We start from the raw sequence: 19988 nt of genomic DNA, 5'->3' as shown, positions 1-19988 counted from the left end.
GTCCTTGGATCTCCAATTTTAGAGCAAAACAACTAATGAGAATAACAACCGCTACACATGAAGTGTTTCATAAAGCTTATTTCCTCTGTTTTCTGTCCTTATTTTTGTGTCGAAAAAACATGACTCTAAAACAGGGTATGTTTGACTGGTATTTTTCCCCCTTCCTCTCCACTAACTCATTTTTCTTTTCTTACAAGGACTATGCTTCTCCTTGTCAAGAAGTCTTTGTACCTCTGAGACAGGTCGATAAGTTGAACATGTAGGAATAGAATCCTGAATTGAAATCTGACTTTAGACAGTCTGGATGAAGGAGTTTTAGAATATCAGCCTATAGTCCATAGCTTCATCTCCACATATTGCAGGCTCATGAGCCTGTTGACCGAAGTGGACGCCAGCAGAAAAGACCTAGTGTTAAACTTCACAGTTAAACCCAACTTTTGTGCTTGCTGCAGATGACATTTATTGCTCTAATGATGGAATGAGTGTATTCTGTCTTTTTTCCTTGGTTCCTTGCACTGGATGTCTTGAGAATGACCAAGTCAGTCATTAGCCATTAATAGCTTCCAAGTATAAACTAACTCATGCCAATTTGACCCCCATGGGTGGCAACCCTAACTGAGAACTAGATTTACAGGTGTGGATACTTAGGCTGGCATTTTTCCCATAGGAACCAGGGAACATGGTTCAGCAAGCTCAGTTGAGTAAAATAAAATGGGCCAAAATCTTCATTAAAAATTTGAACAGAACCCAAGTCTCTTTTGAGGAACCAAAATGCTGTCAGGTCTCCCCAGGTCAATTTTATTCCCACAAATTTCTAGCAATTTAAATCCCAAATCTGGCAGACTCAAGCAGTGTATTCTTTCAATCATGCTGCCCCGCTCCCCACCCCCCACCGCCCCTGCCCCACATCTGGTGCAAGAGTGTGAAATGGTAAATATAATCTTCTACCTCTAATAAAATTATACCTAATCCTGAAAATTATTCATTGATTTAGTATCAAGAATGGCTCTCCTGTTTTTGGACAGAAGCTTAAAATGAAATGTGACAAATAAAAGAGTAGAACAAGAGGAGATAGAAAGAAAAGCAGGAGGGCAGGGAAATCTTTCTCAAAGGTTTAAATTAAGAATGATTTGTCGTTGTAGTGAGTGAAAAAGGGAGTGTCTATATCACTTGTAAAATAAGTCATTCACACATTCTGTAAAAGGATGTCAACCAAGTTAGAAGCTGAAAGTTTATGAGCAGAAGCAACTTAAATATTTAATCTCTTCTTGCCTCTTTACTCTTTAAATTATATGTCCTTCTCCATTAACATTTTCTTAGCTGAAAGGAGAGAATTATAGATATTGTGCAGAAGTAGTTTGTTGTTCTGACTTGAAAATCCCTTACTTCCCTAAAGTTTAAAAACACTAGAAGAGTTATTGAGCCAATTATTTTCTGAATCTGAGAAAAGATTCTTTTCATCTAAGGAGGAATATGTCATAAACAACATCACAGTGGTATATTCTGTCTGATGCCCATGGATGATCAGAAAGTTCAATTTTATTGGTTCAAAATTATATTATTAAACATTTAGATGCACATGTATTTACCTGTTGGAGTAGGGAATGGCAGCCCACTCCAGTATTCTTGCCTGGAAGATTCCATGAACAGAGAAGCATGGCAGGCTACAGTCCATGGGGTCACAGAGAGTCGGACACGACTAAGCACACAGCACATGTATTTACCTGTGTTGCAGTATACAGTTATCCCAACCATAGCTGGGGATATGTATAGTGTTACAAAATGAAATTCTACTTCCAGCATCCTTATTTTCCTTAAGGGATGTCACCACTCCCTGATTTCCTGGGCTTCATGCCTGTGTCTTCTTTGTCACTTGTCTTTCCTTTGTCTTTTATTTGACTAATTACCAAGCTTTTCACAATGTTTCTTACCCCCATCCTTTCCTCACTGTCAGTGTTACTGATGAGAACAGCAACTTATTTTTCATTTTCTTTTTTGGACTCCCAATTGAGTGTTCCCCACTCATCTCTTTCTCTCTCCCCATTCCTGAAAGGCCTACTGCTTAAACATCCTAAGGCATCTATTTCAAAAATAGATACAACCTCGCTACCTGAAGTCCCGATGTGTCATGACACTCTGGAATCTGGCCTAATTCAGCTGACATGATGTGCTTAAAATAGAAAAGGGGGGACGTCCCTGGTGGTCCAGTGGCTAAGACTCCAAGCTCCCAGTGCAGAGGGCACAGGTTTGATCCCTGGTGGGAACTAAGACCCTGCATGCCACACAGCACAGTCAAAAAAAAAAAAAGACTAAAATCAAAAAGGGTATAAAGTAGAGGCAACCAAGGACTGTACTCTTCCTCCTTCTTCTTTCTCATCTTTTTCTATCTCTTCCTCCATCACTTTTCTTTCCTTCCTCTTCTCTCTCCTCTGCCAAATACCTCCCTTTATCATATTCCCAAACTGCATCTATGCACATTCTCTGACTCAGAAATACTATGTCTTGGCTTGCGAATGACATGCATAATTTAACTCCAAGCCTTAACTCAGGTGGTCCCTTCTGCCATCTTGGAAAAAGCAGCCAACTCTTTGAATTCTTACTAAGTTCTAGGTGCTATGTACAACATCTTACTTTTATTATCTCACTGAACCTTCTACATTTTGTGATCATCATATCTCCATTTGACAGAGAAGGAAACTGAGGAAAAGAGGGTAAATGAATTGTCTCCATAGACGTTGCAAAGAATGGAGGTGAATCACTGCTCTGATTCATCTGCTTAATGACGTGGAGAAAAGTCTTGCCTGGCTCGGATTCCAGCTCCTCCAGTAGGGGGCTCTGTGGACATCCTTTTTATTTAATTAGTAGTAATAATTGATACTTGACCACAAAACTCTTTGCATTACTACTAAAAAAAATTTGGGGAGGGAGGAGCTTGTCTTCCACTCACAGCTAAACTAGATATTCCTAAAGGTTTGAAAGAATAGTGTCCTATGTTATTTTGTAATCCTCTGAGCACTAGGACAGAAGTACATACACAAGTTGTTGAGTACACATGCTCAGTTGCTCAGTCGCATCTGACTCTTTGCAACCCCATGGACTGTAGACCGTCAGGCTCCTCTGTCCATGGGACTTCCCAGGCAAGAATACTGGAGTGGGTTGCCATTTCCTGCTCCAGGGGACCTTCCTGACCCAGGGATCAAACCCTGGTCTCCTGCATCTCCTGCATTGGCAGGAGGATTCTTTACCACTGCACCACCTATTAGCACATTGATACAGCTTTCCGTCTGTTCTTTTGGCTTTATTTAGAAGTTACCTATGGCTGTTTCTTAGGATAACAGATCAACTGCCAAAAAATAGTTTAAGCTGTTTGATATTGAGTCTGTCCCTCAAGTCTCTTTTACTAAATATAGATACCATATATGACATGAATGGGATAACACATGTGAAACCTTGGGAAATAAAAAAGTATTATACACCCCTTGCTTTCATTCATTTGCTGTATTTCTTTTTTCTTGCCAGTGTGAAAGCTCTCAAGAGGCAGGAAGGAGCACATGACTTTAGAGGCCGTTTTTGGGGGGAAGATGCACTTCTCGTAGATGAAAGTTAAAAGCTGAAGTGTCCAGAATTTATGGATGCAACACCAAGCACGTCTGTGTACTAGGATATTCTACTCAGGGGAAGACTGATTACTGGCAGGTGAAGGTTAAGGAGGAAGCTTGAAACTGGCAGGAAGTCTATTCAGAGGACCTGTTATGTTATAGAAAGGTGATTTTGATGCTAAGCCGAATTCGCAATAGGAGTTTGAGGCTAATAACCACAGGTGCATGCTTTTATGTTAACTTACCAAGAAATGCAGAGTCTTGTATGCATTTCATCTGTTACCATCATGACCTTGGTAGAGCTAATATCTCATAACAGTCTGATCTTCAGTTTTAAGTTAATACAGCAGGTGTCGCCTATAACACCATACCACAAAACTGGTCAATAAACAGAACCCCCTGAAATTCAGATTTTTGTTTTGTCTGTTAAGAATGTGCTCTTATTGCTCAGAAGAATGAAAAGATGCTTAGATTGGTGTATTTGGAGCCTCTATCAAGGAAATGACTACGGGAGAATTTTCCTGAGTTCTTGAAATAAATTTATTTCAGGCCTATTATGTATTCCATGAAGTGGAAAAGCTGCATATATTAGTAGCTCTATTTGCAGATGAGAAAAAACAGAACAAAGTAATAACAAAAACTAGTTCAGGGTTTCAGTTCATTGTAGCAATAGACCTTTCTAGCAAGTTTGTAGCTGAGCTGAAGATTTGGACAATGCCAACACCAGAACAACAAATGAAGTGAAATGAAAATGAAATGAAAAGATGCTTGCTCCATGGATAGAAAGCTGTGACAAACCTAGACAGCATATTAAGAAGCAGAAATATCACTTTGCTGACCAAGGTCTGTATAGTCAAAACTCTGGTTTTTCCAGTAGTCATATATGGATGTGAGAGTTGGATCATAAAGAAGGCTGAGCATCAAAGAATTGATGCTTTCAAATTGTGGTGCTAGAGAAGACTCTCGAGTGTCCCTTGGACAGCAAGGAGATCAAATCAGTCAATCCTAAAGGAAATCAACCCTGTATATTCATTGGAAGAACTGATGCTAAAGCAGAAACTCCAATACTTTGCCTACCCAATGTGAAAAGTTGACTTATTGGAAAAGACCCTGATGCTGGGAAAGATTAAAAGCAAAAAGAGGAGAGGTGGCAGAGGATGAGATGGTTGGATGGCATCACTGACTCAATGAACAGGAATTTGAGCAAACTCCAGGAGATAGTGAAGAACAGGGGAAACTGGCGTGCTGCAGTCCATGGGGTCACAGAGAATCAGACATGACTTAACGACTGAACAACAACAGAACAGAGATGAAGACTGAGGAGAGTAAAAAAACTGAAGAGAATAAAACAAAAGCAAAAAGACACGAAGGTGGATGAATGTGTACTTCAGAGTCAATTGCTTTGGAAGAGAAAATTCAATTATTGTACTTTTATAACATAATTTGATATGAGATAAAAACAAGTCCCCTTCTTACTACAGTTCTTCTCCTATACAAGTGTCCAGTCTTGCTCATGAGTTTATCAGCCAAATAAACTCTTGAATTTTTATTTTATGTTAGACCAGAGCCAATGGGGCTCTTAACCTGTTGCCAAATGCTGTGCCCGCTGTCAACCATCTAACTGTCTTGTGTGAAAATTTATCACTACCTGAAATTTGTAGATTAACTTGGGTAGACGCTACCTTCTCACCCAGAAACACATTGTGTCTGCTCAGTTTTTCAGCATAGCTATTCAATATTGATTTCACCTCTCTAGTTAATCAACAGTGGCATGGCTCAGAGTTTCTTAGATCCATAATTTCAAATATGCAGAAATATTTTCTTACACACCTGTGGTTGTGGAGTAAAAAGGAGATCAGAGTATAATAAAAGATTTGACTTTTGAAGGTCAAGTGTAGAGCTACATTTTAAATTAACAATGGTTTAATGCACCATTGTGCAGTAGTACATGGATCCCATATTTTGAGCATCTGGTGTATCTGCTCCAGCTAGAGATGAGGTCCAGCCAGGTAACTGTTAATGCTTCATTTTGAAAGTTGCATAGTTGTCTCTGCTAGTAAGAGAGAGACATCTCCAGAAATCCTGCCTTGCCCTTCATTTATAGGACTCCCATTTTCTTTCCTTTCCCTGGTCTGGGGCAGGTGCAGACCAGATGATCAGGAGTGCAAAGAATATTCTTTGATCTATCCCAAGATCCTGAAAACTGAATGACCAGGGTCCTAGGACATATTTGCTAGGTGGCATTTAGTGCTTTGTGAGATCATTTCTCGGTTGGTCCACTGCCCTTCTGGGGGAAGGGTACAGATAGACAGCTCAGTGTTTGATGGTGGGTGCAGAGTTTGGGAACAGGCCAGAACTAAAGCTGATTGCGTTCAGCTCTTTGTTCAATTTGGTTTAAAGGTGAAGGACAGCAAAGGTCCAAGCGCCTTGCTTTGTCTAAATGGTATCTTGCTTTACCAATTACTTCTGGAAGCTTGACCTGACTCTCTACAATGTTTTGCCAAGTTATTATTTCTTTCCAAACAGTGAGGCAGGGGGAAGGAAGAGAAGCACATGACCCTTTGGTGAATTCAGCTCCCTGCTGGGGTCCACTGCCCAGGCCCTTTGTTCCCCTAGCCCTGCAGCCCAGCGTCTGCTCTTTATTATCCTTTAATGCAGGACCCAGGACTCCCTCCTCCCTCCAAAGGGTATTCAGCTGTCACCATTGTCCCTATGGGTCCATTAACTCAGTTGCTCCAAATCCCCTAAATGCTAAAAGCAGCTCTTCCTGCTCCCTGTCTCCACCCCAACTCCCACCCGGCTAACACCTTTGGTGGCAGAGAAAAAGGCTAAAAGAAGACACACTCTAAATAGACAGAATGAGTGATTGACATGACCAAGATGAACACAGTCACGCATCCTAGACCTACATCTGCTTATGTATCTACCAACCTTCTTTCTCCCCCGTTTATTGCACATGCACTGAGCTAAGTGCTTTGTAGGTTTCTTTACAACATTCCCAAAGAATGTATTCCTCTCTTCCTTTTACAGAAGGAGCTGAACAGTTAAGTCATCTGTTCAAAGCCACACAGTTTGTGAGAAGTAGCACCTGAATTACAACACAAGTGTGTCTGAACCCAAAGACTGTTCTGCCTCCTAAATCATATTTGAAATCTCATATCATAGCAAAATTTCCTGCCACTGTTATAGAAAACTGAAATAGGTGGGGGTGGGGGGCTCAGATAAGAGTCAAGCTTAATTTGGGGCAATCATTTCACAAGTGGCATTTTCCTAAGCTGTATTTCCCAAATATAACCCATTAAGTTTTACCATTTTATCCTTTTTCTTTTATGAATGGAGAAGAGGCTATCAGAGCTAACAAATGACTCTAAAGTGGGATAATTAGAGAAAAGAGTGCCTTGCATATCTGAGCGACCCTGTGAGCTAGTTGACACACATCTTTTAATGAGACACAAAGTGGACCAGGCTAGTTCCTGTCTTAGGAGACTTCACCCTACCTGAGCAGTCAAGTGATAAAAAGGCAAGTGTTAATGGTCAGCCCCAAGGGATGGGAAACCTCAGTGGGATATATGGTAGTCAGGGAAGGCTTCCTAGAGGAGGTGGAACTTAGAGAGGCTGAGGATGTCCTACACACAGGCTTATAAGCATAGAACCAGAAGGAATACATGTAATGATAAACTGTCATTTTGCAGACAATAAGTTGGAAAACTGGAGTGGTTAGGGGTAAGAGAAGAGACCAGGAAGTGGGGGACATTGACCTGGCCACTTGAGTCACAGGGAAGGGTGGACTTCTGTTGCTGTAGGGATTTACAGTTGGAAGTGAAGTGAAGCAAAAGTTGCTCGTCGTTTCCGACTCTTTGTGACCCCATGAACTGTAGCCCGCTAGCCCCCTCTGTCCATGGAATTCTCTAGGCCAGAATACTGGAGTGGGTAGCCATTCCCTTCTCCAGGAGATCTTCCCAACCCAAGGATTGAACCCAGCTGTCCCACATTGCAGGCAGATTCTTTCCTGTCTGAGCCACAGTTGGAAAGTTGGGGCCAAAAACAAAGGGCCGGCATGTTGTACTGAGAAATTCAAACTTCATCTTGTGGACAGTGACTCAAACTTCGTCTTGTGGACAGTGACAGTCCATGTGGTAAGTCACAGCTGAGAAATGTTTTGATGGAAGCTGTGTTGTTTTTTTTTTTTTAGGAAGCTCAGCGACAACTGGTGGACAGGAGGGAAGTGGAGGCAAGAGGACCCGTTGGGAGGTTGTTGTAATGACCCACGTGTGCGGGGATCATTGCACTGGAGCAGAAGCTGTGGGCCAGATGTGAGTGATGCTTTACAGGAAGGACTCACAGGATTTGATGGCAGTTTGGCTGTGGGGATGAGAGGAATATTAGAGCGAAAAAAAAAAAAAGCTAACAGACGAATAGCCTTCCTCCCCAGCATATTGAAATAGAATTGAAAATATTTTAAATGAGAAACATATTTCAGGACAAACCTTTCCCATAAAATATCTTTTTTCAAATCTTTCTCCCCGGCATGGATCTAAGCTAAAGGAAAGGTAAATTTGCCATATCACTATAGACTTAATTTCATCCATGAGCCTCTTTTTCTTCAAAGTCAATAATGATGATTAAAAATAATAATCTATTTAGAGTCAGTTCCTTAAACATTTTAACCCCCTTAAATTTACTACATGTTCTCCCCACACACAAAAATATTGCACGGGGGAAAAAGAACCAGATGTCCCGACCTGACCCATCGGCTGGCCTCATCCACATGGCAACAGTTGGTGAAATCTCAGTACTCAGTATCAGAATTCCTGCTCTCTGGATTCCTAAAGAATAAACCATTTAAAATCAAAAACACAAAAGAACCAAGCCCCATATCCATTCCCATATGGGTATTTACTTAAGACAGGAAATGCAAAGTGTCATACATGCCACTTTTCTGTACTATTACAATGGAAATGACCACAGCAATCTGCTTGAAGTCACATGAATTTCCTTAGGAGGAGAGCACAGAGCCCTTTTAGTTCTTTGATGAAGGCTCTCGCTTATCATCTACCACAAGTTCAGTGACTGCCTGGATTCATAGATTTTAGTTTTCCACAACACTGTCAAAGTGGGTTTTGTAAGCTAATGGATCAAGCTTTCAGATCGCTTTTTGCCTCAGATTTGTCACCTTCCTGCGTGCCTAGATCAGAGGCTGCAGCCACAGGGCAAGTTGAGATTACCCCCTTCAGGCCCCCCAGGGATTTTCCACCTCTCTGGGAGAAATAGCCTGTGCTCAGACACTTTCACAGCTGTTAGAACACTGATGGGGACTTCACGTGTGTTACCCGCACAAGTGCTGTCAGGAAGAAACCAAGTGTCAAACAGAGGTATGTGGAAGTCACTGTCAATACGCTTCTGAATGTTTTCCATCTGGAACAGTGGATTTCAATTTTAACAAGAAACGGGAATTGCCCTGCGGGCACTGTCTTGAAACAGACACTTTTGGTTCATTAAATAACTTCATGCTACCTTAGCCTTGTTAGAGGGAGGAACATACAACTTTGCCTTCTCAAGGTGTGAATTTATTATTTCTCAACACTTCCTTTCTTGTTTCCATCCTGCCTAAATCCTGCGGACAACTGCCTTTGTGGGGGGACAGGGGAATTCTCTGATTTTGCCCAAATCCTGGGCAGGCAGCTTGGTGGTCAGTCCATAGTGTTAGCACCTTATGCTTGTTGCGAGGATGGCGGAGGGAGGCGTCCCGTGGCTAATCAGTGGCTTGCCTTTGTTAGAGGCCACAAATCATATCTCCCTGAGAAAGAGCTATCGGTGAGGAGGACCTTGACTTTCTCCTGAAACATCTCTGTGATCGTGGAAAGTGGCATTGGTAGCCAGCACCGTACCTGCTCCAGGCTGTGCCTGTTGTCTTAATCCTGACCCCACTCCAGATATTACTTTGCTTTTCTGTCTTTATTTTGTTAAACCCCAGTTCCATTGTAAAGCTAAAATGGAATGACTGGAATTCCAAAAGACTTCAGCTTATGAACTTAGTCCTCTTTGGGTTATGTAATATTGGGAATCGGATCTTAGTCCTCATAACTGCCTGGTTATTTCTGAGGATGTTTCCTCACTGAAGAAGACTTTTGAAACAGTTTCAGAGAACACTCTGTTTAACAACTAGACACAATGGTAACGCATTCTTTTAATTTTAAAAAAGAGGATTAATAAACCATAATGGAAAAGAAAAATAAACAAATACAAAGAGGATTAAAAAATAAACTCTCTTGTTGCCAAAAATATATATGCAATGTGACTTGAAACATAATTTTTTCAAGCATCTTTCTGCACCCAAATACAAATATCACAGAGCATTAGCCATAAATCCTGTTACTCAACCTACAAAACAGCTCTTACTTCAGAATAGCTTATATACAGTATTATTCATAGAATCTCTCACCTGCCAAGGGTGAGGACAGTGTTGGGATTCTCTACTCAGTTTGAAAGTCCAGTAGGAGCAGGAATTCTTAAGCACCACAGGTATCTGAACGCTGATGTGGGAGGGCAAGTCAGTTAGGGTGCAAAGGAAGTAACACATGGATTCACCTCGCTGGATCACAAACTTGAAAAATGGAAAAAAATTATTTTTTGATCCCTGTAAAAAAACAGGGCATCAACTTGAAAGGCCTTTGTTAGACCACAACTTAAACATCAGATCTAAGCCCCCCTTGCCCCATCCAGTTCAATTTAATTTTGGTGATGCTTTCGACAGTGGTTACATTAATGGCTACTCACATATACCATGAGAACTCATTTTGTATTATCAGATGACCATTCATTTCCAATGACTAACTTGTAATTAAAACCTTTTTTTTTAAGTTTGTTTATAACCAAGCCAGAAAACCTATTTACATTTAATTAACACTTCAGATAGCCTGTTTAAAAACCCATAAATGTAGGGACTTTAACGATCCATTAGAGATGCTTCTTTACTTTTCAGTGACTTGTAAAACTTTCACAAACAGATCTGCAAATGAATTACCTCCATCTGCTCCCCTGCAGCTGCAAAAGGGCCATGTTAAAAAAGCATTTTCTTACTTCCTCCTTTTCTGCTTTTCTTCTAGCTCTAAAGCATTTTGGTTTTAAAGCCGCTCTCAGCTGCTCTGAAGGCAGCCCCTCAAGGAGTTTCCGAGTTTAGAGTCCATCTCCAAATGGTTTTGAAAACACTCTGGTCCACCACAAATCAATGCAAAAAAATCGGGGAAGAAAGCTTTTCCATCTCTGTCAGCAACTAGACTCAGTAATAGACTCTTCAAAGAACCTTGAGCCATTGGGTGGTAAAATGCAACAGTTTAAAAGTGACTGGTGAATTTCAAAAGCTGAGAGACATGCTTTCTTGGACTTCTCCATCCCTTCTGAACAACGTCTAGCTCCTGTTTGGAATACGCAACGGGGATATGAAAGGGTGGGGGACAAACAGGCTTCCAAAGACATTTTCTTAGCTACACCTTGGAGAGCAAGGCTTGAGGAGGGTTAGTTCTGTAAAGACAGCCAAGCACCAAGCTATGTCAGCCCTGCAGCAGCCGCTTTGAGAGGAGGGCAACAACTGGGTTTGACAAGTGTGCTGTGCTAGCATTCCATTCAAAAGTATGTTGAGAGAGAGAGAGGCGCGTTCAATGTCTTTTACTTTACCTGAAAACACTGCTTTTCTCGTGGCTGCGGAAAACGAATCCCTCCTCTTCTCCCTGGAGCGAAGGAGTTCTCTTGCCCGCAATTCTCCCTTGGAGAAGACCACACAGCTCCGGCAAGGCAGCCTTCCTACTCCTAATCCCCACTCGAACGTGATGACACACGCTAACCCCAACCATCTGGTGAAACACGTCTTCAAGCACTCAGCACAGTGGTGTGGCAAGGCGGGCTGCCCAATCCGATCGCTGGGGCTGGGTGTCTCTCTCAACGACTGGAGGCTGAGGGCAGGGCTGAAACTGGAGGTCTGAGAACTCCCAGTCAAGTAACCTGAGATTTTTCGAGAGAAAGAAACTGCTATAAAAAGAGAAGAAGTGGGAGGCGCTAAAGAGAAGGTGGAGGGGATGAATTATTCCGGTGGCCAGTTGTGCGGTACTTTTCACAACTCCTTGTGCGCCCCGCGGAGATGATGGGGACCCTCCGTAGGATGCACAGAAACGCTAAAAAAAAAAAAAAAAAAAAAATCTTTTCCTGCCAAGCTAGGGAGCGCAATCTTCTCAGCGAGGTCCCGCCCCCCTCCCATCTCCCTCTCCACCAGGAGATAAAAAATTCATCTTGACATACTGATAAAGTGTTCATGTAGGAGTCGTTTACACTAAAATGTGACATCTACGTTTTGAAATCTAAACTCCTACCTTCCCTTGATGAGATCGCGGCTGCCTCCAACATTCCTGGGAGGAAGGGGGTGGGGGCGCAGCTAAGAGCAGAAACTTCTCTCTTCCCACAGACAGCTCTTCACCGTTTGCCACGGGCTGAACTTCAGAAACACTCAGTGAAAATCATTTTCCTTTCTACTCGTGTAAATTAGCACGCGCGCCCATAGATAAAGGTGGCTTTTTTGAATCACTCGCCGCCTTCACAGACATCTCTTTGTGAAAAGCGCTGGGTACCAGGGGGCTGCACTCTGTCATTGATTATTTTTATTGATTATTTTTATTGGCTTCTAGTTAATTGCACATATAATGTCCATATAGCTCAAACAGCTCATTAACAATTTTGCTTTGAAATGTTTTCAATTTGGGGTCATTTCAGTACCTCCTTCTTCTGTTCTTCTGTGCATTTCTTTTCTTTCTTTTTTAAATTTTGAGTTCTCTGAACTGTTTTGTAGAACTAATTACTTTGATAGCAGTTTAAAGCAGAAAATGGCTATAGTTGTTACAATACTTTTAAAGAGCTATCTGGAGATAAATTAATCGCTGAAAATCTTATACCAACTTAAAAAAATTCCATCAGACTTCTAAGGAATTTTGATAATCTGAAATGCAAAATAGGAATTTGAAATATTAGCAACTCCCTGTCTGCAGGATGCCAGCATTTTAAATATTGCACTTTTTGAATTTCTTTGAACTGAGAGAGGGATCACTGGGGGAAAAAAAGACCCCAAACCCATTTAAACTTGCTTAAAGTATGAAAACCTAGACGACAAATACATATCTAATACAAGAGAATTATTTCAATATATAGCAAAATTGACTACCTTTTTTTCAGGACTTTTGGTGTGATATTATACTAATGGACTTAAAAATGACAGCTGGTACAGTTTTCTGAAGCACAAGTTTACAGAACTATTATTTTTAGACAATAAATTTTTCCTGCAATTGGGCTGTAGGGAAGAAGGAAGAAAAAAAAAACCAAAAACCAGTATTAGAAGTTGCAGTCCTGATTCACCGACTCAGTTTCTTCCCAGAAGTGATTATGAGGTTTCACCATTTCACCATATCCAGGAGATTCACTAAACCACTACTCTTAATCAGTTAAACCCAGATACATAATCAACACTGAAACTTTCAACAATGGCAAGTGGCCCCACCGGGCTAAAGCTTCCCTCCGGCACCATAAAATTTTTAATAGTGCCAATTATTGCAAGGAATTTTTTTCATTAAAAAAATTTTTTTTTCCTCTTGGTTAATCCAACCAGACTCATGTCTGGAAATCTGGATTACTTCAACTGCATAGATTTTGAAGACCCTGGAGACGTTATTAAGGTAGTTTACCTTCTCTTAAACTGAATTGAGTTACAGAAGTAAAACCTAAGAAACTGTAAAGGTGTTGAATCACATGCTATCCACTTTGGGCTGGTAACACACCTTCTGTGAGACATTTCCCCAATGAGCCTGGGCTCTGAGCCACACAATTGTAGAAAGAGCTTTTGAACTCGAGTATTTCTCTTCTCTTCTCAATGGTCAATCTTTTCCTGAAGTCTCAGTCACTGCCTCTCTTTTATGGATAGCGTCAGTTGTTATACTACTTAAAACTTGCTCTAAAATGAAAAATACCAGTGGAGCAACAGATCCTGCCCTTTGGCTATGATCTTAATTCTTGCCCTGTTTTGTGTCTGCAAACATTACCTTTCAAAAGGATTGTAAAATGAGCCCACGACACACATTTTGGGCTGGATATTCTGAAATGCTTTTGTTAGGGAAAATCAACTCAAACAAAGACCTGAAGCTGGTGCTACAGGATAAGATCCGGGCTCCCCTTGTCTCTGTAACCAGCTCCAGTGCTCAGCAGTGTCAGTTTAAAAGTTAAGAATTTTCCATTACCTCCTTTCCTTCCCCCTTGCCATCTGCAAACAGTTTATTTTTTAAGGGGGAAAAAAAGTGAAATTGACTCTCTCTTGAAAGATCGAAACCTAAAATATGACACGTTCTAAAAGATGATATTCGGCTTTTGAATGTCATGTTGATTCAGGGAGAGGTTGTGTGCAGAGGGTATAGCGTCATCATAAGAATGAAGTAGGGACACTCCTAAAATGATAGATTAATTGTAGGTAATGATGATATTGAAAAATTTCCCCTCCTCTTCTGTTCCCACAGTTAAAATGTCCCTTCACTTATTAGCGCCAATTAGTTTCCATGGTAACCGACCAGCCCTTGTAAACCCGTACTCTGAGCTTCACTCATCTTTGTCTAGACTGAGCTCGCCACCCTTCTTCCTCCACATTTGGCAGTTCAGCTGAGTCTACATCTATATCCATATCTTTTGCACACATGTAACTGGCACCTAAGTGCCCACATCCACATTATTACTAGTACAATGGTGGCCGAGGGAGAATGGGAGTGGCATTTAATCCCTGAGTGCAACGCGTGCATCGGCTGCCACACTAATTTTTCCCTCTCTTGGTTATTGTTTCTTCCAGCCTTGTTCTATTATCATCTGTTTGCTGCTTGTAATTTCTTTTCAGGGAAGCCAATACAGTATAATAAAAACCTCATTAAACAGAAACACCTATCAGCCTTGGTGAAAGCCCTAAATGACTCCTTTTTGTCTAAAGAATCATTAAAGTGAGAAAGAAAAACCACTTGTTTGTCATGCTTGGAAAAAAAGAGAACAAAGTCAGCAGAAGGGTTTACCAAGCCAGAGGTCTAGTATGAAGATTTAATGCACTTAAGACACCATGGTTCTTTTCCCCCTTGTGCTGCCCTTTGGCCGAGAATCCCAACTTGGGCTCAGTAAACAAATAATGGGGGAGGGTGAGTAAGTCTGCCCTCCAGAGTCTCGGTGGAGATGGGAGGACCTGAATCTGCAGCAGCCTGGTTGTCATAGGCTACACTGTACCCTGGGGCCACCGGCAGGTGATGCTGCTGGGGTCCCCGGAGGTTAGTGTGAGAAGCATCCTGTGGAAAGTGGGGGAGGACTTTCAGCAAAACCTTGAAATCGTGAGAACTTAGTAAAACAAGGGCTCTCATAATGTGTACTGACTTTACTTATTTGGACACAATTCTTATTTTATTCTATTCTATTTTTCTTTTAAATTGGGATATAGTTGCTCTTGGGGGGCTTCCCTGGTAGCTCAGCTGGTAAAGAATCTGCCTGCAATGCAGGAGACCCGGATTCAATTCCTGGATCTGGAAGATCCCGTGGAGAAGGGATAGGCTACCCACTCCAGTATTCATGGGCTTCCCTGTTGGCTCAGATGGTAAAGAATCTGCCTGCAATGCGGGAGACCTGGGTTTGATTCCCTAGGTTGGGAAGATTCCCCTGGAGAAGGGCATGGCAACCCACTCCAGTATTCTTGCCTGGAGAATCCCATGGACAGAGGAACCTGGTGGGCTGCAGTCCATGGAAAGAGTTGGACACAACTGAGCGACTAAGCAGAGCACGTAGTTGCTTTAAATGTGTTTGTTTCTGCTGTACAACAAAATGAGTCCGCTAGATGTACACATATATCCCCTCCCCCTTGGACCTCCCTCTCACTCAGCCCTCCATCCCGTTTCTCTAAGTCATCACCGAGCTGAGCTCCCTATGCTATACGGCATCTCCCCACCAGGTATCTATTTGACACATGGCAGTGTACAGACTTAATTCCAATCTCCCAAATCTTCAGCATCTCCCCACTACGTCCGTTCTCTATGTCTGCGTCTCTATTTCTGCCCTGCAAGTAGGTTCATTTGTGCCATTTTTCTAGATTCCATATACATGTGCATCCAGCATGGCAGTCATTAAATACCACTTTAATCCATTGTTTCCCGCTCTTAATTAATCCCAGGGGAATTTTGACAGACATTACTTTCTCAGGACAATCCCATGCGAGTTTCTAATGCTTCATTTGGCCCAGAAGTAAGATCTGACGAACATGACTGAAGTGACTTAGCATGCACACACGTTGGTGATTAGTTGCTCAGTCGTGTCTGACTCTTTGCGACTCCATGGACTGTAGCCCACTGGGCTCCTCTATCCATGGGATTCTCCAGGCAAGAACACTGTAGTTGGTAGCCTTTCACTTCTCCGGGGGATCTTCCCAACCCAGGGATTGAACCCACATCTCCTGCATTGCAAGCAGATTCTTTGTTGTCTGAGCCACCAGGGAAGTCCTGCTGTTCTCTGTTATTCATGGTATCATGTCATCATGAATATTAGACACCAAGTTTGAATTTTCAAGATACTGTCCTCATGGTTTGCAGTAGTTGCATGGGAAAGAAAGGAAGGAAAAAGGAAACTCATCAGGGTCCTGTGTCTGCTGTTTGAGCCTCATTAAAATGAGCTCAGTATAATATTAATATCAAGCTCAACATAGAAGCCCTGCCTTCTAGGAGATGGGAAGAGGATTGCTTACACAATCCTTAACATAGGAATCTTGGGGATCTAAAATGGTTCGATGCTTTTCCTCATTTTGAAATTCTCCTAACTCACATAGCCCAGAGAATTACTGCAAAAGCCTTGTGTGTGTCTGCTAAGTTGCTTCAGTCGTGTCCAACTCTTGGCACCCCTATCGACCATAAACCGTCAGGCTCACCTGTCCTTGAGATTTTCCAGGCAAGAATACTGGAGTAGGTTGTCATTTCCTTCTCCCCGGGATCTTCCTGACCCAGGGATGGAACCTGCTTCTCTATGTCTCCTGCACTGGCAGATGGGCTCTTTACCATTAGTACCACCTCGGAAGCTTTGTATTATATATATCCTGAGAGCTATAATGTGGAAATTCAAGGAAACTAGTCCTCACAGAAAATTCTTAGCCCTGTTGACCTCTCTCATGTCTGAAATTCTTCAGATGGAGATTTATCTGGTTTAATAGGTGTAGTTTTAAAAACAAAAACCATCTGCCCTTAATTCTTCAGAGAAGAAATTTGCCAACTCATGATGAGGATATTGGACTTGGCATGGGAGGAAGATGTGGGAGGGGTGGCAGGGAAAAGAGAAAGAGGGGTGGGAAGACATCGAATAAAACCTGTGCCTAGAATTGACCTTTCATTAAACTAGGGAGTGAGATTCCTCTGTGCTGCATGATTTAGTTGAACTGTAGATCAATTAGGCTTCTGACCCTTGACTCTAAGATAACCACATTTATAGCACCAAGTCATCAGGAAAATTTTTTCTAAGGTTTCCAGACACCAGGAATCCAAAGTGAATTGGACATTGTATTTTCTGTATTATTTATATGAAGTTTAGAAATGTAAATTAATCTAAAGCTGAAGTTAGCAGTACACTTATATTGTAAGCATCCAGGCAGCCCTCCAACTTCTTCATATATACCTTTGGAAATGAATTCTCCCATCTTCTTTCTTTCACCCTCACTTCTGAAGTGGCTTTTGGGGACCAAATTTTGCAGATTCCTGCTAGTGATAATATTGTCTAGGAGAATATAAGTTTGGAGGAAAATTTCTGGCATATTTTTAAAAAAGTGAGACTATTATAACTTCATACATCCTTGTGGTATACATTAAGTGTGGTATATATTTATATTGGAAACTATATGCTTGTAACCCACAAATACATAATGTAATATAATTGTGCCATTCATAACTGGGATTATAAGATATATCAAATATAGTAATTCCTTGTACACAACAGAGAACAGGCTGGAAACAAAACACACATTAAAGTTGAATGAAAAACATCTTTTTCCAATCCTTTTAGAGTACTTCTGGGTCTATAAACGTAATCAAATTTGGAGATACTATCAAAAGTCTGAATTTGGGTTTCTTTGTGGATGCTCAGTGCAACCAAGGCCATATGCAGTCAAAGAAAAGGACATATGAGAAGAGTCAAGATGAAAAGGAAAGGTTAGGGAGTAGAGTCAGGATGCAGAAAAGGAAGGGTAAGGGAAGCGGGGGGGAGAGAGAGACCAGAGTTTGAAGACCACTCATTGGGCTTCCCTGGTAGTTCAGACAGTAAAGAATCAGCCTGCAATGCGGGAGACCTGTTTTTGATCCCTGGGTTGGGAAGATCCCCTGGAAAAGGGAATGGCAGATTCCCAGGGAATTCTTGCCTGGAGAATCCCATGAACAGAGGAGCCTGGTGGAGCCCATGGGGTCAGAAAGAGTTGGACTCGACTGAGTGACTAACACTTTTGCTTTCAGAATTTAAGTGGATTGGCAAGAAGTCAGGCGTCATGGCTGTGGAGAGGTTAGGTGGAGTGTACACAGTTGTCGTACAGAGGCTTGTGTTGGATCTAGGATTTCATGACAATCAAGAGAAAAAAATAAATTTCAGGCCAGGAGAACAGAAAACCATTGCAGAATCTGGAAAAGGTGTGTACATTTGCCTAATTAGTATATTACGGTTGCTAACCCAGAGACTTTCTGTTCTCTGCCCTGATAATAAACACTTTCTTTGAAGTAACAGATGAGGACTAAGAGGATCGGGAATTTTTGTACAGACTGAAACCATTTTCCTGGAGCTTGTGATGAGAATAGCAAGCACTGTTCTCCAGTGAATCCAACTAGAAGAGCCAGGAGTGAGGTCCAAAATCAAAATGCTGGCATGTAGCCAGAACATATATACTGTCCTGTTGTCTGGCTGTACAACTTCTATTTGTCTTGGAAAGTCCTGCTCAGGTGTCACTCTTGTGAATATTTTCTGCCTTCGTAGACAGAGACAACTATGCCTTCCTTTGTACTCCTTTCCCACTTCATCCGTAACTCTGTGATCATACATAATGAGGCACTAATATAAAGATCTGCAGGCATCACTGTCTCCTTTGCTAAAATGGTGAGCTCAAGATGGATTTTACATTTCTGGCTTCTTGGTGCACAAGGCCGCAAATATCCACAAGACCTCTCTCCTACTCCCATGAGAATACCCGTGGGACCCTCTGAGGATCGTGAGATTAAAAGCGTGGCAGCCCCTGGACAGTTGTCTCATCTCTGTGGTTGGCAGGGGTGGAGCTTGTGGAAAGCAGAACGCTGTGATCGATGTTGCTGCTTTAATAGTTTTCAAATGTTATCCTATTAGGAGTACTTCGCTATTTAGGGGAGGCTGATATCAAAGAATTGGACACAACTGAGTGACTTAAGCATGCACGCATGATGTCAGTCATAAAGGAAAGAAATCGAGCACTAATTTGGGAAGCAGATCATGCTAGTTCCATTTGGGCTCTGCTCCCCATTGATTGTTGTTTAGTTGCTCAGTAGTGCCTGACTCTTTTGCGACCCTGTGGACAGTAGCCCACCAGGCTCCTCAGTCCATGGGATTTCCCAGGGAAGATACTGGAGTGGGTTGCCTCTTCCTTCTCCAGGGGATCTTCCCAACCCAGGGATCAAACTCACATCTCCTGCATTGTGACTCAGTGGTAAAGAATACACCTGCCAAGCAGGAGACAAATGAAAGTTTGATCCCAGGGTCAGGAAGATCCCCTGTAGGAGGAAATGGCAACCCACTCCAGTATTCTTGCCTGGGAAATCCATGGATAGAGGAGCCTGACAGGCTATAGTCTATGGGGTCTCAAGGAGTCAGACATGACTTGGTGACTAAAACAAGAAGAACAACCCCATTGACTGGGGTTGAGCAATTCCCAAAGCATCACAGTGCACTCTTGAGATGTGGTTCTCCCATCCATGAAATGAGAATGTTGAAAGGCTCTAAGTTCACTTTAAAGTCTTCTATTACCCCCGTGCTCCTCCAGGACCCTCCTCTAAGCAGCCATATCCCATCAAATGTGGCTCCCCAATTCCCCCCAAACGATCCTAGGATACTTCACTTTGGGTCACATCCCATATTTCCCTTGTTCTGATGTTGCAGAACATCAGACCCACCAGGTCGGAGGAAGAAGGGTAGTACCAGGATTGTGCACTTCTTCAAACCCCAGTCGGAGCTGTGTTTGTTGAGTGTGAGTGTAAGAGCATCCACCCTTTTTAGCCCCTTCATACAGTAGAATGGCCCTGCTGACAGTCTGAAGGAGGGACTACATGATTATCTTGAAGGGCATCCTATATTGCTTTC

General features: G+C 42.1%; 1 protein-coding gene across 8 annotated transcripts in view; it reads right to left on the bottom strand.

The window, feature by feature from the left end:
• SULF1 (sulfatase 1) overlaps positions 1-11577 on the bottom strand; it is a 183328-nt gene extending 171751 nt beyond the window's left edge. For 5 of the 8 annotated variants that reach the window (XM_061123444.1, XM_061123443.1, XM_061123447.1 and 2 more), the window contains exon 1: positions 11274-11577. The gene's annotated coding sequence lies outside the window, so the exon portion shown is untranslated. The remainder of the gene's footprint in view (positions 1-11273) is intronic. The other 3 variants (XM_061123452.1, XM_061123441.1, XM_061123451.1) reach the window with 2 other exon arrangements.
• Positions 11578-19988: the final 8411 nt, after the last annotated feature.

Source organism: Dama dama, chromosome 21 (assembly GCF_033118175.1).
Source record: "Dama dama isolate Ldn47 chromosome 21, ASM3311817v1, whole genome shotgun sequence".
Taxonomy (NCBI): domain Eukaryota; kingdom Metazoa; phylum Chordata; class Mammalia; order Artiodactyla; family Cervidae; genus Dama; species Dama dama.
The sequence above is the reverse complement of the archived record's forward strand: the minus strand, read 5'-3'. Positions and strand labels throughout refer to the sequence as shown.